Source organism: Sabethes cyaneus, chromosome 3, assembly GCF_943734655.1.
Source record: "Sabethes cyaneus chromosome 3, idSabCyanKW18_F2, whole genome shotgun sequence".
In the NCBI taxonomy this organism is placed as follows: Eukaryota; Metazoa; Arthropoda; class Insecta; order Diptera; family Culicidae; genus Sabethes; species Sabethes cyaneus.
In genome coordinates, this window is record NC_071355.1 from 79,919,517 (window position 1) to 79,945,356 (window position 25,840).

The window sequence follows — 25,840 nt, forward strand, 5'->3', positions numbered from 1 at the left end:
CGTGTCCGGATAGTGATGCAGCACGGTACAGGACAGTGTTTTATCTCTGTATTGAATTTATCTGTATTTCACAAAGAGCAGTCTCAGCAACGAGAAAACTTTAATGATTTAATAATTTGTTGACATTTAATAATTACCATTTTGATGTAGGGCTACGTCTTTGATTTCTGTAACGAAAAGCGGTTACAGTTACAGCCATAAGATTCTAGAGATGTTGGTGTCAATCGATTGGAATCCATTAAAATACAGTAGATTACATATTTCCCTAACAAACTTAAATGAACTAAATAAAATGAAATAAATGAAAAATGTTAGGCATTGTCTAAAATTTCACGATCTGTGATTGGTTGGAATAAGTAGTGCCGATTTGCGATAATGGTGTTTCCATATCACAAGCAGTACGGTTGTATACAATTTACACTCATTCTGGTTATTCCACTTGCATTTACTGGTTCTCGTTACATTTTCCCTCTAGGCCATTACAAATATTTTATAAAGTTTTTGTCCTTTCGGTGTTGGGCAACAAAGAGCTTTTTTATTCGAAAATATGCGTTTTAAGCATTTTTACTTAAAGTTTAATGTGCAAACCAAATCTATTCTTGCTTTTCATATAGACGTTATTATTTTCCTTGCAAAAACCTACGGGAAGAATTTTTTTTGCCGATTTTCAGAAATTCCATTGTTTGTATTTCCATTTTTGTTTCGTGTTAGCGACCTTGTTTTTGTAAAAAAAAAAAGTGACAAAGTCTCCTCGTCCCAATAGGCCGAAGATTCATAACGATGTTCAGTCATATTCTAATTTGATATCTGTGCTTGGGAAGTACGCCAGAAAAGGTGATGTCTCTTCATCCCATCAAGATTTCTTAGTACCGCGTTAAACCTAGTACAATTTGATGTCCTGAAAGTGAACAGTTATAAAAAAGTGAGCGACCAACCTTATCTTTCGCCCGATTGTATCCATATACTGAAAGAATATATTCAAAACTGATGTCATATCCCAAATAACAATTCTAAAGCCACTTGGTTTTATTTGAGTTTTATAAAGGATTTATTGCGGTATTGATCATAACATCTGGTTTTATTGTGGTATTGCGCAATACCAAGCGGATATGAGTTCAAATTCGCTTATAGCTAGCTAGAAATTCATAAAAAAACTGTGAATGAAGAAAATTTTGTAGGGTTGCTTATATTACCACTTTAAAACTTGTTGGCTGCACCATGTCTATTATAAACCTATCATAACTATGGCGTAGCAATACAAAATGGCGCACGAATCAAAATTGTTCTTATCGCAGTTGCTTGTCAAACCACAATAAATTTGTTAGTTTTATAGAGCTATTAAAACGGTAACACCCTGACCAAACAGTTTTTTTGCTGCTATTATGAAGAATACTAAAGTTCAACACCAAAATCATTTTTTATGCGAAGCCATATTGGGACGGTAGGGAAAAGTAATGAAAATTGTTTGGAATGGTGGGGAAAGAGCGGCAAGGTGAGGGGAGGGGGGGGGGGGGGGTTTATTGGTACCAACGCTTAACAAGTTGTCGTTGTGACTCCTACCTTTTGTTCAATGGTGGAAGGTGTACGGGTCGAATCGCCTTTCCCCTACCGTCTCTTCATCAATTGTAGAACCACCGTTTCAAAAAAATAATAATATTCTAGTATTTTGTTTTAGATCGCAAATTCATCAAAGCAACGTGTTTTGCAGAACGAAAGTTATTATCAATCGGTTTTCCAGTCACAAGAAGCAACTAAAATGATTTTGCTAGAAGTTAAGATTGACTAACTGAATATATTTTTTTTGTTAAAACAACCAGTCTTCGAAAATTGCATTTCAGTGAGGCGTTGATTTTATCCACCTATCATATCAATATGCACGATAAAATTAAATGCGCACATGCTGCAAACCAACGTAATTGCTTAAAATCTACCCCCACCCCTCCCAGAACAAAATTCGTTCTCAACTTTGAAGCTTCAAATTTCTGCTACCAACTGCTCAAAGCACAAGAAAATTTACGGGACTAGTTGTACGATCCTCGTTGTCGTCGTCAGCAGCATAGACCGGGGGTGGCTCGTGCTGTTTCAAATAGTAGGCTGCATTCAACTCAATCTTGTCGCCTATTTTCTATGCGTCTCAGAAGGCGCAAGTCGCAAGACCAAGTTGAGCCATCTCGCACGTTGGGCCCCTCTATTCTGGGTGCCCGTGGGGTTGTTAAATAAAACCGTTTTCCTTATGACTGTATGGTCCACCGTAGCTTACCGACTTTCACCAAATGTCCGATGGTATTCTCCCCAAGTAGTGTCTGCTGCTCGTGACTCATATACACTCAAGTCTCGTTTTACGTCCACTATTGAGGGACGTAAAAAAATCGGTCGTAAAAAGGGAGAACGGTAATTCAAATTTTAGACGCAAAACCAGACGACGTTAATCCAATTTTTGCTCCACCAAATATCGTCCGCAAGGGCGGGCATGTGATCCGTGAGCATCGACAAATCCATAAAAACTATCGATCTAATAAGGGCTGTGTACTTTGTCCGCATCGTACAGTGGCTATCGTTTGCTAGTGTTAATGGTAAGTCCCAATCTCGCCGATTCCCTTTTAAAAGGCCTGAAGGCCTCTTCCACTGTGCTACGGTTGATTCCGATGATATCGACGTCATCCGCAAAACCAAGAAGCATATGAGATTTCGTGATGATAGTTCCATTCCTTTCCAGGTTGGCGCTTCGTATTGCACCTCCCAAGGCAATGTTGAATAGCAGGTTAGAGAGTGCATCCCCTTGCTTCAGTCCATCCAACATCGCGAAAGCGGCTGAAGTCTTACTTGCTATTCTAACACATGATTTGGACTCATCCAGCGTCGCACAAATCAGCGAAACTAGTTTCTTCGGAAAACCATGTTCTAGCATTATCTGCCACAGCTCATTTCGTTTGACTGAATCGTACGCCGCTTTAAAGGCCACAAATAGATGGTGTGTCTGCAAGTTGTACTCCGGAACTTGTCTAGTAACTGACACAGGGTAAACATCTGATCCGTCGTGGAGTGACCCTCATTAAAACCACCTTGGTACTTGCCGACGAAGGACTCCGCTAATGGTCTCAGTCTGCAGAACAGGATACGGGAAAGCACCTTGTAGGCAGAAGTGAACAATGTAATTCCTCGATAGTTTTTACACTCCAGTCGATATCCCTTTTTGAAAATTGGGCAAATGAGGCCATCCAACCACTCCTCCGGCATTTGTTCTTCCTCCCAGATCCCGACAATGATCCGGTGGATTGCTTCGTAAAGCCGCTCGCTCCCCGCCTTTAGAAGTTCAACCGGGATACCGTCCTTCCCAGCAGCCTTACAGTTTTTCATCTCACTGATTGCCTTTTTAACCTCCTCCTGTGTTGGTGGCTCCACAGCTTGACCAACGCTTACAATTTCTATCTTGTCCCTGCTAACCTCCGCGTTTACCTCTCCATTCAACAGTATCTGGAAGTCCTCCTTCCATCTGGCTGCTACCGCCAGGCACAGGCATGGCAAAATTTCTGCATCTCACCGTTTTATTGAAACTCCGTGTGTCGTTACTGGCGTATCGCTCCTCTGCGCCGGTGAGTACATGCTCCGCGTACTTGTGTTTCTTTAGACGATGGATTCTTTTTTCCGCAGCTCTAGTCTCTCTGTACCTCTCTCTGTTTTGACGCGTTGCCGCAGTGAGCATGCGACTCCTGGCCTGGTTCTTTTCATCTGTCACTCTCTGGCATTCGGCATCAACCCAGCTGTTACGCTGTCTTCCACGCGTCGTACCTACCATCTCTCTCGTAGCTGTTTCGATGGCACCTTGGATGTTCCTCCACAGCTCATTTATATCTTCTCATTCTACCTGCTGCTCTGCGATTCGTTGGTCAAGCTTCCTGGCGTACTTCACTGCCACGCCGTCTGCCGTTAACCGCTGGGTGTTGAAACGCAGCGTCCTCTCAGTGCGAACTTTCGCCGTGTTCGACAGCCTTGTGCGAATCTTACTCACTACGAGATAGTGGTCAGAGTCGATATTTGATCCCCGAAAAGACCGTACATCGATAACATCCCAAAAGTGTCGACCGTCAATCAAGACATGATCGATCTGAGAGCTAGAGCCTCCATTTGGATGACTCCAGGCGTGTTTCCGAATATTCAAACGTGTAAAGTAGGCGCTACAGGTGGCCATTCCTCTGGCCGCGGCAAAATTTATGACCCTCAGACCGTTATCATTGGTCGACAGATGAAGGCTATGTCTTCCAATGACTGGACGGAAAAATTCCTCCCTCCCGATCTACGCATTTTCATCTCCGATGGTGATTTTCACGTCGTGTTTTGGGCACTCTCCATAAATGCTCTCAAACCTGTCGTAAAACTCGTCCTTAGGATCATCGGATTTATCATTTGTCGGTGCGTATAAGTTAATTAGGCTGTAGTTGAAGAATTTGCCCTTAGTTCTCAACACGCATATACTGTCGTCTACGGGATCCACCGGATAACTCGTTGCTTTTGTTTTGCCAACACTTTGAAACCGACTCCATGTTCTGCTTTTTTGCCGCCGTTGTAGTAGATGTGGTACTTGAAAGAAGTGCCTGCAATAGGGTCTACTGCACGGAACTCCCTTTTTCCGGAATTTGGCCATCGAACTTCCTGAATAGCTGCGATCTCCACTCCGAGTTGTTGCAGCTCTCGAGCATCCGTGCCAGTTCATGGAGAGTTCGAACATTCCAGGTACCAATTTTCCAATCGTTATCCCCTAATCGTTTCCATGTCCCTTGCCGTGTTCTATACCTATCCTGAATTTCTTTCTTCGTTGTTCGTGGTAATTGAGTTTTTCGGTATACTATCTCATCGGGGTCGCGATACCTAAATCCCGCTGATGGGTCTGCCATCTTAGGTATAGCTTGCGGGATACAGCATTTCATATTCAGCCGCCCGTTCCGAGACAGACGCTGTGTGAGCCGCCCCTCACCTGGAGAACAGGCGCTGTAGTTCGCACCTCCTAGCTTAGTTGCTCCAGTAAGTACATGCAGCATTTCCAGGTAAGGCCATCGACCGTCATCATTTGCCTTAGATCTACGTGGAGGCGCTAGGTGGGAGCTAGTGGTGAGTAGTGAGTGCAAAAACGAAATTTGTGCCAATACGAGTACGTAGTCAAGTTTCTGAAAAAAAGGAACATGAAGTTTAAAAAGCATTATTTTACAAGAGCGGTGTCTAATTGCGCTGAGTTTGTTTTACGAGGCATTGGAATACTTAGGGGCATTCTCATTTTTCATCCACTTTGCCTGGTCTGATCGTTGCAATATTAGTATCAACATGAGTGGAAAAGTCTAAAGAATCTAAATCTAAAATAAGAAATATTGATTTCTTCTCTTCGACGGCCATGTCCCTTTTAACTATCCGAATTCATGTTTCAAAAACTACTGCGTACTTCAATGGTTTATTAAATTTTTAATAATGAATCTACAATCCTCTCGCTACAAGGAATCTTTAACACCACAAAATGGCAATTCATTCTCAGCTGCGCGTTTTGTTTCTCCACTGATGATGAGAATATTCACAATCATCTAGCAGCTAGATTACGTGAATTCATGACAACGATAGAGCATTTTCCGGTTGAAATAAAAAAACGACTAATTGCAGCCAAACTGGGTGTAGCAACAAATCTACAACTTTCAGCACGAATTAAATGTTTTTCGCCCACTAACTCGGCCAGTGAACAGCTTCAACCTGTCAGTCAGAGGTAATAAAAACTGGTCTTAATTGCAACGCGGTACAACCGCCCTGCGCTGGTATAGCTGTCAGACAAGTGCGAAGACAAGTGATTGTCACCTTTATTATTACGGTTCGGTGCAGAAGGTGAACCGGACAGCACCATCGACCGCACGAAAAAAAATTGTCTGCGATAGTTGCTACAGATATAATTAAAATTTAGCAAATAGTAGCTATATCATGTTTCCCACATTTCTCACATCGATCCTCTATCGTATTACTGCATTCTTCTCACTTACTCGAAATTCCACCTAATAAAGTCAACTGACGCACATAAACACCTTCTGCTGGAGCTGGTAATGTTCCCGCCCAGTGCCGAAAACTTTGCAAACACCATCCACTAACCCGTTATTTTAATCAAGTGTTTGTTAGAAGTCGTTGAGTCGATTGCTTTTCACCCTATCAGTTAATACAAAACAATCCTCTCGATTCTTTGATTTAGATACCCCGCCAGCTTGTGATGGGTAATTACACACAATCTTAATCGATTCTCATCACAATCAACTTGGTATTCATGAGCGGTTGTTAAGGATCTAATCTTGCTTCAATAGGGTCTGGAAGTTTTCCAACTCTTCGGCGTTGCGCTGTACTGTAGCTGTGAGCTGCCCACTGATGTTGGAGGAAAAAAGAGCTCATTTCCAATTAATTTCGGCACGGACTGGCTGGCTGGCGGTAGCCTCCGGCCTTAATAGCCACCGGTGGCGGTCGAGTTTTCCCCACCACTGACTGACTGGAGGCATCAGGTGCGAGAAACGAGAAAATCCGTTTGAGCCGAAAGTAGCGCACAATTCTAACGATCGCAGCTTTTTGCTAATTCAATCAAGAACCAACAACGCAGCCACCGCGCCGGCTGGTTCAAAGTTCTGACGTTGTTGTTGCCCTAGATGGGCGTTATAGTTAATCGTAGCAATAGTAATTATCATAAGAATTTATGATGACGATGCCGATGACGGTAAGGCTCGAGATTTTGATCTGAGTTGGAAGGATTTTACCCGTTCGTCGTATGTAGGATTTTTCGCTGCTGGCTTATTATTACACATAATTAGAAAATTTCCGGAAGGGATCGGGGTACTTGCGTACCCATCGTTTAAAATCTACGATGATAAATTGTGATTAAAACATGTACTCTTGTGAAATTAGATTTTGATGTTGAAAAGTTACATCTCAATTATACGTTTAACCGCTGAACGTATTAGAATTTATTTAACAGAAAAAGAAGCACTGTAAGAATGGTTATTAAGGAGGCAAATCTGATCCATGTAGGGGTACAAATCCTGTTGGTTACCTCACATTTCCTGCACGAAATATCTTATACCGTTGTTCGATTTTGCTGCATTTGATACTTCGCAACATCTCTCTAATTCAAGACTCAAGACTGATAGCAAGTTTAATTAATCAATAGTAATCAGAACAAACAAGAAATCATTATTTTGGAAAATCTACGTTTCTTCATTATGCATTCATCAGTCGTTTAGGAAAGAAAGATGGTAATATTCGCAACGTCGTCGTCGTCGTCATCAAGGTTGAAGTTATTACTATGCAAAAGCACACAGGTGAGTGATTGGATGCCCACAAATAGACGCCAGCGCTCCATGATGGCATGAAAGGAAGAAACTTGTCGTGGTTTAGCGAAACCCGGTGTTTAATGAGCTGCGATAGCTTCCAGGTATGTACCTACTTTATGCTGTGCGATATTTCGGCTGCTCGGTTGCGTCTGCCAAGGAAGCACATCCGTCATCATGGGGCGAGGTAGATGGATTTGTGTATCAATCGATTCGATGTGGTTTGGGAAATTGGAAACGAGTTTTCATCAGTTCAGTTGATATTCAGATTTTATTGACTGCTTGGAATAACATTTTAGGTTCCTTCTTTAGAAAAGGTAATGAATGCTGAATACGTTCTTGTTTATCACTAGAAGTTTTAATTGTTCAAATAACAATGCTGTTCTGAACAAATACAAAGATTGCTTACTGACAACACATCCCTGAAGAAAGTATGAAGAAGCATAAAGTGGTTGAGCTAATGCTTTTCGGTGGGAATCTGAAATTGATATTTTTATTACCATGTGGTAATAAAAGTTTGGGAAATAAAATTTCGATCCGAAAAAAGAGGTCCAAACATGTAAATCACGTTGATGCGTTCCGATACAGGGCCATAGGTCGCCGATTGAAATTTTCGGCATGGTTTGCCCTTCGATCGTCTTCCCTATTCCTATCATAAACGATAGAATGCGATAACTGGAACGAAGAAGTTTATTTATGACGGTGTTGGAACCAATTATTTTTTTTGGTTTGTTTCTTCTGCGATACCATCAATTTTGATTCACAGAGCAACTGGTCTGTACCTGCTATAATGTTGAATATTTTTTTTTGATATATATCAATTAAAGTGATATTTTTATTGATATAACATCAAAACATGCGAGTTTTATTTTAATATTAATTTGCTTCAAGTACAAGTTTTAACACTTACATCCGGGTTTCAATTAAATAGTTACTTATTTACTGTTTATTTTCATAATTAAATTTGATGTAATGTAGTGTAATAACATATTTGTAAAGTTTCATTAATACAACTGTGACTTACTTACTGATGTAACGATAGCAATTATTAACTTATTTATTTCGTTAAATATTCGTTACTACATTCTTACTCTACAGCCAAATTGGAAGCTTAATTCTAATTCATATAGTTTTAGTATAAATATATGCCACCATATAAATGGTGTTTTTTTTAGATAATTATTTTTGATAGAGGAAAGTGTTTGTTGTTTATAATTTTCCCTTGACAATTTACTTGACTGCAAGAGATCGTCTACATCAGACAGATCAGTTCAGTTCAGATTTTAAACTAAGAACCAACAACAAATTTGTAAATATTCTTGAAAATATTCCGGATTCCAGCGACTAATTTAAAATCTGTACAATAACTGGTATTTAAGTACACGTTTGTAAATTGGCATATAAATTCTATCCTAACTTTACTTGTCGGTAATTAGCTGTAAATAAGCATTATAAGAAAGTTTGCAGTATAATAGTCATGCATTTTGCCAAGGTAGCATTTAAGAAAACTTAAATGCTTATTGGCTAGCATTCAAATTGTATTGGTAATGCTTATTAACTGAAGCTTTTGGAGCGTCTTAGTACCGTGGACTGCCGTTCGTTTGACCGTTTTTAATCTAAACACTTTTTCATTTGAACCCCGCTGGTTTGCACGACGTGCAAATTAAAAATGGTTTAAATGTCATTCTCAGCATCACATCATTTGCTTATGCAGACAATGCACATAAACACGATTTGTTTGTACTGATCTAGCATTTTTAATCTGTTTCACATTCCGTTTTCCCAACGATTATAATAGAAATTCGATCGGGACAAGTTTCAGCATATTTAGGTTTGTCAGTTGTTCAAATTAAAATCTAATCCCGTTAGTTTGCATGAGGAATCGTTCAAATGAACGGGGGTCCACTGTAGAATACGAAACTTGAAATTAATGAAATGAACTTTTCTTTATTGCTTATTCGTTACTTGGGTAGTATGGCAACCCACCAAAACTCATTTAACTACGAACTTTCAGGCTAATATGGAGCGAAATATTTGGCATCGACCTAGGCGACGAAACAAGGACGACGAATGGAACTTGCAACTTGGATCGCTAAATTTTGCAGGTGGCTACCGGGTGGTGCTCGAACAGCATAAAACCCGCAAACTTGGCATCGTAACTTGACAGGAAAACTGGCGCAATAGAGAGAAGGTTTGAAAGATCCGTAGTGGCAAGGCCCAGTTTTAGCAGAGCGGTGGCACTATCGACGAATTCAGAACGGGCTGGGTAGTGTTAAACAGAATGTAGGATCGCGTGATAGATTGGAAGGCGATCAACACGAGGATGTGTCTATTGAGAATAAAGATCCGTTTCTTTAATTACAGCATCATGAACGTCCACAGCCCACTCGAAGGTACTCAGCAAACCATACATCTAAAAATAATGTATGAAAATCATCAATATAATCGCGGCAGCAGTTCGCCACGGGACATCAGCATCGTCTTCGGGGATAGATAGCAGGCCTGTAGAGAAGAAATGAATAGACCGGTGGTAGGACCCCATAGCCTGCACACCGACACGGACGATAATGACCAACAATGTATAAACTTCGCAGCTTCCCGAAGCCTGGTAATCCTAAGTACCTTTTTACCAAACAATGACATCAACAAAGTCACCTGGGATCACCTGACCAACGTACAATGAACCAGGTGAAAGCTAATCTAGGAATATCCATGGAAGATAGTACTGTCCCAGCACCTGAAGTCAATTGGGTTGATAAATCGGGTTGCTGACCAACAAAGCCACTGGTAAGGACCGCCTGCCGATATCGCTTTATAAACATGACCGAGAAGCGTTGGCAACGGCTCTGGGCTACACTCACTGGGTTATTTGCAAGATTTAGGAGGCGAAGAAGCTACCGGAAGACTGGATGGAAGGAGTGGTTTTTCCCATTTATAAAAAGGGTGATCGGTTGAACTGCTGCAACTATCGCAGGATGTTGCTGGTAAACGCCGCCTACAAGGTACGCTTCCAGATCCTGTTACGCCAGTTATCACCGATATCACTCAAATGGATATTTCCTTGAGATTGTTAGCGGAAATCAATTGATTGCACCCATAACCTAAATGTTAAATAGACTTACAAATAGTCTCTTACTCCGTTCTACTACATACTTCGCCTAAATATCTCCAACACAACAACCTAGCTTTTATGCAAATTAAGTCTGTAAATCGTAAGTAGTAAGAATTTATGGTATTTAATAAAGAATTTAAGGATTTACTTCGTAAATCTGTTTAGCTACCACTCGATCCAAGAACAATCAAAAACCTTGTCATTGACACTGTCCTGACAGTGCTTCGCAATATAGTCACATCGGCTCAAACGTCAAACGTCGTTCGTCATCACGCGCTGTAACATACAGAGTTTCGAAGGGAATTACCAGGTGGGCTTCATGGGGGCTCGTGCCAATACGGACCAGATTTTTCCCATCCGACAGATCTTGCAGAAATATCGGAAGTACAACGTTCCCACTTATCACATCAAGATCAAAATAGCATACGATAGTCTGTTACAGTCTCTGGCAGATACTGCAAAAATTTACGGACGAGCCGACGCGACTAATCAGAGCTACATAAGCTAAGCTAAGATTAGAGCTGTTATAAAGATCATCATCATCATCATCATCATCATCATCATCAGGATGTCATTGGGCAAGTCGTAGCTGCATAGAGCCGGGTTTGCTTGTACTGTATAAAGAATATTCCACTCCGCTCGAGTTTGGGCTGCTTATCAAATCTTAAAGCGTCTTAACGGTGGACCCTCCACCGTAGCGTCCAGGCTTTCACCAAGTGTACGATGAGAATATAACGAAGCTCGTAGTTTGTACATCTGTACTTGTCTCCGTTTTACATTTGTACTTCACTAAATATAGGGTGATTTATGTATTTTGGACAGGTGTTACGTGTACTTTATTTTGGACATTTACGGCAAAATCAAATGGAAATGTCCAAAATAGCAATAGCAGTGATCAGCTGCTTCTCCGAATTGTCTGCAAAATTTGAGTTTCGCCCAAACATTTTCTATCGGTCGCAGCTGGGGAACGTTGAGAGGTAAGGCGGTCTTGGGTACATCATTTAATTTCATCCAGTCCATTTTCTCTAATGATCTCTTGAGATAATAGGCAGAAGCCAGGTCCGACCGAAAGACCACATCCTCTTTTGCGTGATAATTATTCATGAAAATGGTAACTGGTGGCAGGTACTTTGCACTGTATATGTCCCTATTCACCGCAAGACTCGAAGGAAAGAACTACGGCTTGTACAGAAGCACACAGTCGCAGATGGATCTTCTTCGGATACTTGGTATGGGAAATATATGTGATCACTTACCTCCTTGCCTGTGTTGTTGCCTGTTATTGTAAGATAAAGCCACAAACAAAGTGTCTCCATGTAACTCGGTTGCGGGACGTGGGTTCGAATCTTAGTAGAATCAAGCCATTCGATGTCAAGTGACTTTAGCATGGGTTTATTCTCAGGCCCCTCCACATACCCTTCCTTCATGCTGAATTCTATATATTTACTCACTCAAGCCTCCTGACAGCGTAAATGTCCCTCCTATAGTTAAGTGTACTGGTCAGAGGTACGAATGAGTCCTCGCCAGGGACGGCTATAATATGGGATAGTGCTGGCAGCGAAGAATAAGTGGGTAAAGTAGATCAAGCTTTGAAGGAAGGGTAAACCCCAATACACACAAGCACGCATAAATTTAATAAGCATATCGCTCACTCAATAGCGATTATAGCAAAAAGAAATGCAGTGCAGGTCATACAGTAAACACCCGGGCGATATTACAATAGATCAACTATACTGGTCGCAGTAATGAGTCCACACATGGAAAAAAACTCGGTTTAGAGCTACCGCTCTCCAATTCCTCGGACACCGAGTACTCTCCGCCAGATCTTGCTCCACCTGGTGTAACGGGTTACCTACGAATGGCCGAAACACAAATGACCGAATCACGAATGGCCGAATCACAAAAGGCCGAAACACGAACGGCAGAACTTCATATTTGGCCGAAAATATTGACGGCCTTCAACCTGCACAAACGTTGGGTACACGCTGTCCTTACTCGCTGCTGCTCGTTCTGACTTAACTAAGGGATAATCCCTACTAGTCAGTAAACCTATGAAAATGCATGCACCTAAATAGTAGTGGTTGACGGTGGGTCACCGGCGCACGCTATGTCCGAAGGCACTTATTATTTAACTTTCATGCACCTCAGATTTTTCTTCACAGGATGTTAGTATTGGTCAAAACGATTAATTTAAAAATGATTTTAAAATATTCTATCTCGGGTTTTTTGAAAAATTCAATTTTTAAGTTTACATAGGAGTAATTTCCTCTCAAGTGATCTTACCCGTTGTAATCGACCACCTCCGATTTCAACAAAATTTGGTATAATTACTCATTCCGACCCCACATTCAATTTTTCAAAGTTTTGTACGGATTGATCAATCCCCCTTGCAGTGTCGCGTCTCTATTTTTCTCAGATTTTCGAAAAAACTGATTTTTCACTGCATGTCACTGCAAGGGGGATTGATCAATCCGTAAAAAACTTTGGAAAAATAAATGTGGGGTTGGAATGAACAATTATATCAAATTGGGTTGAAATCGGAGTTGGTCGATTACAACGGGTAAGATCACTTGAGAGGAAATGACTCCTATGTAAACTTAAAAATTGAATTTTTCAAAAAACCCAAGATAGAATATTTTAAGACCTTTTTTGAATTAATCGTTTTGACCAATACTAACTTCCTGTGAAGAAAAATCTGAGGTGCATGAAAGTTAAATAACAAGTGCCTTCGGACATAGCGCGTGGCACAGATTGTGGCCTGCGGCCGTCTAAATCTCGCATTTGCGCTTAGGGGAAGAAAGAACTTTCAGTCATCTATACCGTATAGTAACTAGTTGTGTTGCTTATTTTGTTTTTTGTTTGATTAAAGTTAGTAGTTAACTGCTTGCCAATTCATGTTTTTATTGAATAGTTATTTAGGCATTCCGAAAAAAATCGGCCTTTCGTGATTCGGCCTTTCATGATTCGGCCTTCTGTGACTGTTATTGAAATTCGGTCATTTGGATTTCGACCATTCGTGATTCGGCCAATTGTGTTTCGGCCATTGGGTACCAGCCCGGTGTAACCATGTTGCTCACTGCGCTCCTGGTCGTCTTGTTCCTACCGGATTTGCGGCGAACACCATCTTTGCAGGGTAGTTGTCCGGCATTTTTGCAACATGCCCTGAATCGTATCCGTCCAGCTTTAGCCACCTTCTGGATACTGGGTTCGCCATAGAGCTGTGCGAATGATACTAATATTGGTATAACTAGTGTAGGTAATAATGAGAAAAACGGAAAATTTGGCAACACTGTTAAGAAAACCATTATTATATACATGCATCCATGGTAGCGCACAATGCATAGAAATTCACTGCTTCAATGAAATGTAATTTTACTATTGATTATTTTTATTTAAAACCGCTAGTTTCTTTCGTCAAATTGCTATAACTCTGCATCGGCAAAGAACGCCCCGTGGTTTTGAGTGATTCTTATGTAAAAAAATCTGAGGAATACGATGGAGTTGGATTTTTTTCGGATTCCTTGGGCAATTTCCTTTGGAAACATAATAAAATTGTTTTTCTAAACCTAGTGTTTCCAGAGTTACAAGCGAAAGAAAATAAGAGGATTTGACGAAAACGAGTTTTTTCTTTAAAAATGGGGGTACTCTTATCAATCGAGGGAACGTCCAATCGACACCAAACTTGGGATTTTATCTTGCTGACCTGAAACGAACAATCTTTGGTTCAAATCAGAGAAGGTCGATTACAAGTTTGTACTTTTTCTCGGTCACTTGACGTGGAATGACCCTAATTTAGTTTTCAAAACGAAATATAATATATTTGGCGTCAGACCCTAATATTTTTCTCGAGCACCTTTTAAAGTGTAAAAAATAGTTTTTTTTCTAAATCTAAATGTTCGGAGATAAATCAAAATTTTCACCCCGGGAGTTAATCCGCGCTACGTTAAATGATCTAACGATCATCTCATACTTTTTTCTATTTGCGAAATATAAGTAGTAAAATTTTATAGTTTCTTTCTGTTAGGCTGCGGAAAATCTATTCACACTAACTATAAATCTGTCCATCTATTAATTTATTTTGATGGAAAACTTCAAACCTAGACACCTCTATCTTGTGAATAATCGTTCTGTATTTCTAATTTCGCCGGAAGGAAAATTTAGCAGAACTTGACAGTCAATTCCTAGATATCATAGTTTTCGACAGTTCAGTGAAGTCGGTGAAGAACTATTTGCTTTGCAAGTGTGGAAACATTTTAAGATCTCCGACAGTTAATCAATCAATTCCAACAGCCAATATGCCGCGCCCATAAATCAGCAGCCAAACCGAACTGTTCCAGTTGTAAAAATCAATCAACGGCAATGCCTGAGTAAGATTGACTGATGAACTGGAAGGCGTGCCAAACATTTAGTCATATAAGCCGAAACAGGTTCTCGCGGGCACGTACCGCCATATTCAATCGATCGTATCAAAAAACGCATTGTAACATAAATATGAAATAGCGACTTAATACGCGGTTCATAAAAAACGGCTGCCGCACGGTAGTCGGTGTGGGCAAAAAGGCTCATTGGTACAAACGAGCATCGACACCCCGGCATGGCGCGGCGGCGGCGGCGGCTACGGCACACACTAGCGCCGCCAATCACCGCGTCTCGCACTGCGACCGAAAGCGGGAGGGGAAACGCGATCATAATCGGCCTTCATAAATTACGCTCAGTGAATAAAATGCTTGCTCGAATTCGATTTTTTGTTACGACGAAGCATTGAGTGAGCATTTGGTGTGATTAATAAATTTCTTCCACGTTTATGGTTATGCTTTCCTGTTGATTATTATCATCATCATCATCATCATCATCTCCAACAACTGCTCATTGATGGAATGATTGTTGCTTCGGCGATTGGACAATAAATGGACAATCGAAATGCAAGTCCTGTAGTTAAAAACAAAATCATCATGAGCGTAAATTTTACACAAGAGAAGGCGAACTTACACAAGACAGAGAACCGTAAAAATTGCCAATAAAATTGTCTAATAGGATTAAATGAATCATTTCGCTGTTGATTGTCGTATCAAAGGAATCAAGGCCCAACGGAGTTCAAAGAAACGCTCCCGAAGAGAAGGAGTAATTTTCTGTCGAATCGCTAATACAGGTGTTTTCCTGACAACGTCGTATTTTGACAGTAATCCCATTATGTCGTGTATACAGTTTACGTCCGTCTATAGCAATCGAACTAATTGAATTATTTTCAAACGATTGATCTTTCTTTGTGGAAATATTTTTCCCAGCCATAAAACCCATACAGAAAACGAACAAAAGCGAAAATGAACGTTTATACAATAACAGAAATACAGTTAATAGGTTTTATAAGGCTCTTACCATTTTTTATTTGCAGGAAATGATTGACTATAAATATGATCTCTTTCTTCTCAATAAATGTAGAGCTGAGCCTATTGGAAAATATGGAAATGTTTCAATTGTTACTAAACAGCGCCAGTCGGAATTTGTTTTGAACGGGGAAGTATGACAAATTCATAAACAAGTAGTAAAGAAATTGATCTGAAAATATTGCCTTAACCTAACTGTCGTTACTGGAGGTTCACTACGCAATCAATAAAAGATAAAACTAAGATTGTCAACTTCTCATATTGAAATGCCGCCTCAGACCATCGTAAATATGTTATGAGAAAAAATACGATTTGAGAGGTTATCCATAAACAAATGTATGCTGCTGAAGTTATTTCAGAAATAGAAATTTAATATGTTCAGTAATTTGTTATGTTGACGATAGAATTGAATATTCAATTTAGATTCATTTGACAGGACCGTCTCAGCCGAGTAAAATTTGACAAACTTATATATATGGTATATATGGTACATCCACTGTTCGGAGTGGAAAATGTACCCAACAAGGAAAAAATGGTACATCCAATCCATCCAATAACCGGCTTGTATTCTTTCTCTTAATCGCTTTGAAATGTCCAATAACAATCTTGATGCCACATTTTGGGCAATGGCTGTATCCATGCTTCAACTGCACGCAGATTTCCTCAATGGAACTTCCGAGGTGAAAACTGTGAACCGGCCCCTGTCAACCAGTACATTCGAGAACCGACTGGACATCTTCCAACCACCCATTTTTAGATCTCGTCCATTTCTATGCTAAATGGTACAACCATGCCTGCACCGTTGAGCCCTTCCACCACTACGACATCAAACTGGGGGCACTTCAAATCGTTAGAGGGCACTCGAGTGCTATCTTGGAAGTTCAGGTTACGGCATTCCATATCTCGAGTTTCCAATCCGCAGTCTGTTTTCGTCGCGTAGTCCCATTCCGATTATTCAAGTCCGAATTTTCTTATTCTTCGTGTATTGCGTATTGATTTTTCTTGGTGGCAGTTTGCAAGGCTTGCGGCACCAAACTCTTGTCTAACCGGAGGACCAGCGAACTCGGCAGAGCCGTTTTTTCCTGTCAGCATGCGACATTTGTTTACACCGGGGTCCTCAACAGAGAAGGAAGCACAGTGTTGTCTCGAAACTATAAAATGGCAGCGCCAGGCTCTAGTACGACTACCTATCTAAATCCAACACACTAAAACGAGTCAAGAAAATTCTACTTAGAATATACGGCATGGACGACAAAGGCGACGAAATAAAGAGACAGAATGGACACTTGGTACTGGAGATCCCCAAATTTCGTTGGTGGCGATAGGGTGCTGCTCGATCAATTAGAACCCCGAAAGCTCGGCATCGTGGCACTGCGGGAGATCTGTTGCAAAGGCGAGATGGTGTGGAGGATCCGTGGTAGCAAAGCCCAATTTTACCAAAGCGGTAAAGCGATCAACGAGCTGGGAACGGGCCGTTTCTTCAACTCACCTTCATACACGTGCACTGCTCACATGAAGGTGGACCCGACGACGAGAAGGAAGCGTTATATGCGCAGCAGGAGGCAACGTACGACAGCTGCTCACCACGGCACATCAGGATCATCATCGGAGATATGAACGCTCAGGTCGGCAAGGAAGCAATGCATAGACCGGTGATCGGGCCTCATAGCCTGCACACCGACATGAACGATAATGCCCAATGATGCATCAACTTTGTAGTTTCCCGAGTCTTGGTAATCAGGAGCACTTTCTTTCCCCACAAAGATATTCACAAAGCCACTTGGAGATCACCTGACCAACGAACTTCGAACCAAATCGACCATATTCTTATCAAGGGCCGGTTTTGCTCGAATATCACCAACGTATGCTCCCTTCGGGGTGCGGCTATCGACTCGGATCATTGCCTAATAGCAGTACACGTGCGCTCAAAACTATCGACGGTTTATACCTCGCGACAAAGCCGCCCTCCTCGGTTAAACATTCGGCAATTAGACAACCCGCGAGTTGCCGAAAACCACACGCGCATACTGGACAAAGCTCTGTCTTCCTCTGGGGAGCTAGATGCTTCGACCCCAGAAAACGGATGTAGTTTGATACGCTTGGCCGTCAATGAGACCGCAATCGTGGTGCTAGGTGAGGAAACCTCCACTACACGAAATGATTGATTTGACCAGGAATGTCAACAAGTGGTTGAGAGGAAAAAAAGAGCTTGGAAAAACCATCTAAGCATGTCTACGAGAGAGAATTTGTCCAAGTATTGACGAGCGCGGAATGCGTTGACCACGATCCTGAGGAGTGTGAAAATGTGCCGAAAGGAAGACAAAGAGGAGCTGGAACAACCATTCCGGACTAATGATATGCGCAGGTTTCACGAAAAGGTGTACTAAACTCGTAAGGGCTACACACCTAAATCTGACATGTGTAAGAACGAAGGAGGGGATCTAATCCGCCAGGTGGTCGACACAAGCTGTTCTTCAGTGAATTCCTCAACGGCGATATAAGCCACCTACACAGCGAGACGGCTCCCGATCTTGAAGAGATCCGGCGAGAAATCGGTCAGCTGAAGAATAATAGTCGCCAGAAAGGACAGACTTCCGGCAGAACTCTAGAAAAAGGACCAAAAACTACTGGAAGAGCGAAAGGAAGGTGTAGTCACAGCTACAAAAAGTGCGACCGGCTAGATTGCTGTAACTACCGTGGCATCAGTGTTCCGAAGCCCTCACTCGTGTGGTTCCATTTTCTCACACACACCGCTCTTATTTTTTCATGCTCTGCAACGGGTTTTTGTGAGTGTTTGCTTAGCTAATAGCTACAGTCGTCGTTCGTCGTTCGTCGTTGCACCCTGATCTGCTGATACCGATTACTCGCGACGGCTCGATCTCCCACCCTTGAGTAGAGTCGAAGGCGATGGTGAAGAAGAAAAGAAAAAGTAATGCAAAATTTGTATCCCAGTGCGTCACCAGTCTTACGGGCAGCTGGTTCCTTACTAGTTTTTTGACTCGGGAATAAACTATGCAAGAAGACGATGTGAGGATGTGCGTGCGCGAGTGTGTGGGTAGCAGAATGACTGCACACAGCACCGGCGGCTGTTTCTTTTACCCCTGCGTGTTTCGGCCTTTGTGTTGAATACTATGTTTCTCATACTCTTTTGCGTGTGAGTAGGCATGATCGACTTCTAGTTCGATTCACAACATTACGCGGCATTACGTTGGTCAACGTCGCCTACAAGGTGCTCTCTAAGATTTTGTTGTGTCGTCTATCCCCAATAGCAAAAAAAATTGTAGGGCAGTATCAGGCGGGCTTAATGGGGGCCGTGCTACTACGGATCAAATTTTTGATCTCCGACAAAGCCTCCAGAAATGTCAAGTGTACAACACACCCATGCATCATATTTTCGTAGATTTCAGAGCAGAATACGATACAGTTGAACGTGAATAGCTTTGACACGGTTTTCCGGACAAACTGACGCGACGCGACTGATCAAAGCTACCCTGGAGCGAGTAATGTGCTGCGGGCGCGTTTCGGGACACTCTCGAATCTTTTCGAATCACGCAGACGGTTACAGCAAGGGACTGTCCTGCAGATGGACTGTGTTGTATGTTATTCAATTTCGCTATTGAGGGTGTCATCCGGCGAGCGGGCATCGAAACAAGAGGAAAGATCTTCAGCAAGAGTAGCCAACTCCTAGCCTTTGCAGACGACCTCGGCATCATTACTAGAAACCTTGAGACGGCGGAGGCAATCTACGCCAGACTAAAAACGGAGGCTAGGAGGATAGGGTTACAAATAAATGCATCGAAAACCAAATATATGGTAGGAAGAGGATCCTGTCACGGACAGTGACTATTGACAGCGATGCACTGGAAGTGCATTTTGGACTATGTCCAAAACGTTAATCAGACCGGTAGTCCCTTACGAAGTTGAGACCGCAACTTTGCTTACGGAAGACATAAGTGCACTGCACTTGCCGTATTTAAACGAAAGGTGCTGTGGACTATTTTTGGCGGAGTACGAACGGAAAGCGGAGAGTGGCGTTGGTATATGAACCAAGAGTTGCAGGCACTACTTGGAGGAATTCCCATCGTACACCTGGCGAAAGTTGGGAAACTACGATGGGCCGGCCACGTCGCAAGGATGCCGGACGACTGTGTAGTGAAATCCGTTTTCTTCAAGAATCCCTGCGGCACCAGGAATAGAAGGGCTCAACGTGCTAGATCGCCCGACTATGGAGAACTTGTGCGTGTCGCGACGAGTAGCCCAGGACCGAGTACAAGAGAGAGGAATTTTTGATGCGGCAGAAGCCACCCCGGCTGGAGGTTGAACGAGTCCTCTTTCTCAGTGCATCTGCGGTTACAAAAAAAAAAAAAAAAAAAAAGCGCGGCTCGATTATCCGGGTGTTCACTTTTATTTTCAGCCCGGATAATCCAATCACCCGGATAATCGAATCATATTTTTGGTACAACTTTTTTTAAGTGTCATGTTTTTGACTTGTAGGTTGTAATAAATCTATTTCTAGTATTGATTAATCGCCCCTCAAGTTAGAAAATTCTTTTCTTACGATTTTGTTCACAGATGAATTTAATTTTTGGTACAATTTTTTTTGTATGCCATGTTTTTTTATTTTTAGGTATCATACATGTTTCCTATTATTGAATAATTTACCCTAAAGTTAGAAAATTCCTTTCTTTGATTTTTGCACTGTTGATGATGATGACGGTTGATCGTGATCATGATGATTTTGATAATGATGATGTTGATGATGATGATTTTGCTGATGATGATGATTTTGCTGATGATGATTATTTTGCTGATGATGTTTATTTTGACGATGATGATGTTGATCATGATTATGATGATGGTTTTGTTGATGATGATGATGATAATGATGATGATGATGATGATGATGATGATGATGATGATGATGATGATGATGATGATGATGATGATGATGATGATGATGATGATGATGATGATGATGATGATGATGATGATGATGATGATGATGATGATGATGATGATGATGATGATGTTGATGTTGATCATAACGATTATGATCATGATGATGATGATTTTGATGATGATAATTTTGTTGACGATGACGATTATTTTGATAATGAATTATGAATCATACAACGCAACAATTCAAAAATTAAAAATTGATACCATTATCTGCATAAGATGCGCTGATAAAAATTTATATTAAAGGAATTTTATACCTTTAGGAAGGTTAATCAGTATTTGTCATGCTAGAATCATTATCTAACGTGAAAAATATGACATTTATGTTCAAAATAAATTATTTAAAAAAACTGTTTTTTTACCCGGATAATCGAGTCCGAACTGTATATTTGTTATAGATCTGAAACTAGCTCTTTCAATCGAATTAAACACTTGTATTTACAGACTAACTCATGGGTGAGGTGAAAATCAGAACAGCCCTTTTCAGAGTTACCGTGTAAAATATTTAAAAAGTTTAATTCTATTTTCGAAGCACCATTGCATTCTGAAAAGTTCACCGTTTTGTGAGGTCCCAAAATGATGTTGCTCAGGGAGGTCACGGATGATTCGTTAACTTTAACTCAATTTGATTCATTTGACAGTACCTTCTCGTACAAACAAAATTTGGAAAAACTATATATGAGACATTTGTAGAACTAGTTATAATCTACAATTTTGCTGAACAGCTACAATTGTTTAGGTACAGCAATCGGGGCCTGCCACAAAAGACGATCATAAAGACTGTCGCAGTGGCCTTTTAACCCAATGCCCTTCTGGCATATAAAAAAAAACAGCTAGGTTTTAACTGTTATATATACCTAATTGAGTCAAAGGATCGAACCATCCCTGATGTGGGTTAGAACTTAACAGGAGATGATGCCCGTTACAGGGTCATGATCACACATTTAATGTAATGTGGAGATGTTGTTGTTTCAGCAAAACGGTGCAACACGAACCGCGTGGGCCATAATTGATTCGACGAACGAATAACTTCGCGTTATGAACCCGTGGATTAGCTATTACAATTGCGTCTCATCGCCATTGGATTAATTTCTGTGGGGCTATGTGATGTCTCTGGACTCTGATCTGGTCGATATGTTGATTGGTGCAAAAAATTGGAAAACAAAATGATCGGAAAATGGATAACCTTTATTGAAGACATTATTTCTATGAAATTCAAGTGCCGAATCGACAACTTGTTTCTCTCCATTATTGTTCAAGTTAAGTTTACGTTTCCATTATTCAAAAAAATTTACTGTTCACAATGTCGTGTATTCAACGTTCGCTTGATCTTTTTAAAGTGTTAATCGATCACGACATGTGTTCAAAATTGATTATATATTCCACTTGCCCAACTTGATTCGACGTAGGTCGTTTTGTGAACAATATAATCATCGTAGCGGCAGCTATTTTTATGTACGTTAATTAATTCAATCTTGTTCTGTAATCTATAGGCTTAATTTAAAATATAGGTTCGGCGTCATTCAACTAATACTTCGAGAGAATTAGCAATTTTAAACGTCCATCGGAAACAAGAAAACGCTGGAGTCATTCCGATCGTCATTCCGATCTAAGAAGCAGCATAGTTTATTGTTGCTCTAGGCTAAGTAGAATTAAATTTATTGACCAGTCTAGAAAAAAAATGCAACAAGAGCCAGCCAATTGAATGGCATTCAAGCAAATTAAACCACACGTGCTACGAGAGCAGATACAAGTTTATTAGTTCGTTTAGTATGGCAATCTTTAATAAGGTAATTTTAAAACCAAAGAAATTGACTTTTCGCGAAAACCACTATATAGCTTTATAGTTCTTTTAGTAGCCTGCCATTTATCTTTTATTCATAGTTTGATAATTTATAACAGGTTTGACTTATAACACAACACATTTGCTCGCTACAAGCAGCTTTTACAATTGCGTTAAAGAACAAAACTGACCATAATCATTTGACATAAAATTCTACACAATATTTCTAATTGAACTAAAGTATGCAATTATTTATACAGAATGTGTCATCTAAGAAAGCTTCAGTATCATAATTCTATTTAATTTACCAATCTTCCGGATATGCTATTCCAGCAAGGAAGCTTCTCCAATCAACTTTGGTTTTAAGAGCGCTTTGAATTTTAATCACTGTACTTCAAGTTAGGACGAACTGATCAAAGCACTTCGTTGGCCCCTTTCATTCCCGTTCTTCCTCCATAGCGGATCGCTCCAACGAACACGAAAACGACTTGGATTGATGAAACTTCTCCGTCATCTGTTGCTTGCTGGATTCGGCAGGATACATATCGCCACATCAAATCCAGACGATGAAAGCTATCCTCCCTGCGTCGGGCAACAAAACCATAACAACCGAATCGGTAGAACAACCGTTGCGGGAATTGCTTTAATTTTCCAATTTCGGTTGCTTTCCCGGCTCCGACTACCAGATGGTTTCCGAAGACTATTGCCACTGCCGAGGACGACGACGTAAACCGATGATGATGATGATGATGATGACCTCAGAGACCATGCGAGATATAATCTCTTAATTTTCGTTTCATCCAAAACAATGCCTTCCGCCTTCCGTCTCTTCTAGGCTCCGCTGGGCGGGATTGATCGAGGGCCTCAATACTCAATACCAATATCTCACTTTAGAAGAAAGCTGCGCTCGAACGCACCGACAGATTCGATGCCGGAAAACCGAGCGATTGTTTGTTGTTTCAAAGTCATCAACTGCAAAAAAAGAAAAAAAGGAAAAAGGTTCACGTAGAAAGGTCGACCGGCATGGATCAGCTTGCTGACCCCTGCAGAGAACAAACGTTTCTGAGGAGTCATCTGTTGATGCAAAACTATCATCGATTTGTTACTCGTAAAAAATTTGATAAGCCAAAACAATTTTGTTATTTGTTGGTGTGAGTATTGAATTCCACCCTGAATTTGTTTCCCCGTTATATGAGTACATCTTCATTCTTCAAGTTTTGTGTGCCACGGTTTGTGAAAATTTATTTGTTTTCTTTACCTTCGTTTCAATTATTCGTCTTTTGCGAACGACAGCACTGTGGCACACCGGCGACCTTGTGCAATGGTGTGCACTTTTTCAATTGGTCTCAATGGGAAGCAAATCTGACCGAACATTGAGGACGGTCGGAGCGGTCGGTATAAGCAGTGAATTTAGTAAATACCGCACAATAATGAAGGATAAGAAGTTTCCTTTCCCGACCGTCGACATCGTATATCCCTTTGTGGTTCGTTAGTTTTTCGTTTTCCTCTTCTTACGTTACATTTTGCAATTGATCCGTTCTGCACATTCCGCCACCGGAGAGATAAATTCACCGAAAAGGACGATATCGTTGCTGGTAGATTGGACCTTTTTCGCGCTACAGAATCGTTGCTGGTAGAAACTTGGTACCTTCTCTTTTTTCCTGTGCTAGAGGGTTTGGATTTGGGTTCGATTTGACTCGTCTTGCTTCGTTAGAAAACAACACAATTATCCAACAAAAGGTGAATTGATTCGATAGGGATGGTAGAATAATGGAATATTGTGTAACAAGGTAGAAGCGCCCTTTCGGGGGGAGGTTATTCTGCGTGTGGAACATTAATCAAATAAAACGAGAGGAGCTGTAAGAGCGAGGATCGATCTCAATAATCTATGGGTGAATAAATTGAACAGGTTCAGCAGAATAATAGAATAAGCAGAATGAACGGAATGAACAGAACGATAATAATGAACAAAATGAACAGAATAAACAGAAAGAATAGTATGAAGAGAAAGAGCAAAATGAACGGAATGAACAAAATAAACAGAAGGTCAATGAGCAATCCCGGTGTAGGGGTTAGCACATATGCCAGTCACACCGAGGATTCGGGTTTATATCACAACTGCTGCAGTGTCACGAATGGCTAAAGCTGTTAAATTTAACTATTTAAAGTGACTATTATTAAAACAGAAAAGCACACCCACAACGAACAGAATGAAAAGAACGAACAGGACTAATAGAATAAAAATAACAAACAGAATGAATTGAATGGGCCCTTAGATAGTTTCATATGCTTGAAAATGTCTGTAGCCTTTTCCCTTCTAGTTGACGTGTGAAATTTCTACTCAGGAAGTATTTCGTCATGCATTGCCACGAAATCGAATTTGGATCAGTATGATTGTGTACATCTTCCAAGGTCGTATTTTGGTCATTTTGTTTTGTTTAGCGTCACGATTTGTCGTGTCTTGTAATAAGTCGATTGTCTTGCTCATTTTTTAGCTCGATGCATGATTGTAGATTGTCGTAGACTCTCAGCTTGCTTGCAACATGTTGGATGCAGAGGTTGGGGTTCCACATGAAAGCGTGCGTTGTTATAGGACTCCGTCGCTCTGGTTTCCGGCTTTTGATTTCCCCCAATCCAAACTTTCTGGCTGTCGAAACACGTTATCTGAATAGTTTTGTCATATTAGTGATGTTTTTAGAGTGGCTTGGTGGAATACGAGGGAATACTATTTATTAATAGTGGAATTCAATCGTTAAAAAGTTTTTCTTCAATTTCAATCTACGAAATGAGGGTTATTCTAAGAAGCGGGCTAGCACTCCTCTGATAGTTCCAACGTCAATACCCCGTTCAAAGCGTTGTCCGAGGATGGAGCTTTGCAGAACTCCCGCCGTGATGTTAATCATCTTCTGCCCCTCGGCGGACTCGCAAACAAGCATTTGGTTTTGGAAGTAACCCTTCAGTATTTTGTACAGGTATCCTGGGACATGCATTCTGAGCAGCAACTTGGCGAGGGCCTCCTAGCTGGCATTGTTAAGAGCGTTTTTACGTTGATCGTTACAACGACGCAAAAACGATCTTTTCTTCGCTTCTGTTTAGACGACTTCTCGGACATGCTCGACTACTATTCGAATAGCATCTACAGTGGATTTCCCTTCGCGGAATCCAAACTGCATATTTCACAAACCGTGATTACTTTCCGTGTACATCGTCAGCCTGTTTAGGATAATCCTCTCCAGAAGTTTCCCGTATGTGTCCAGCGGACATATCG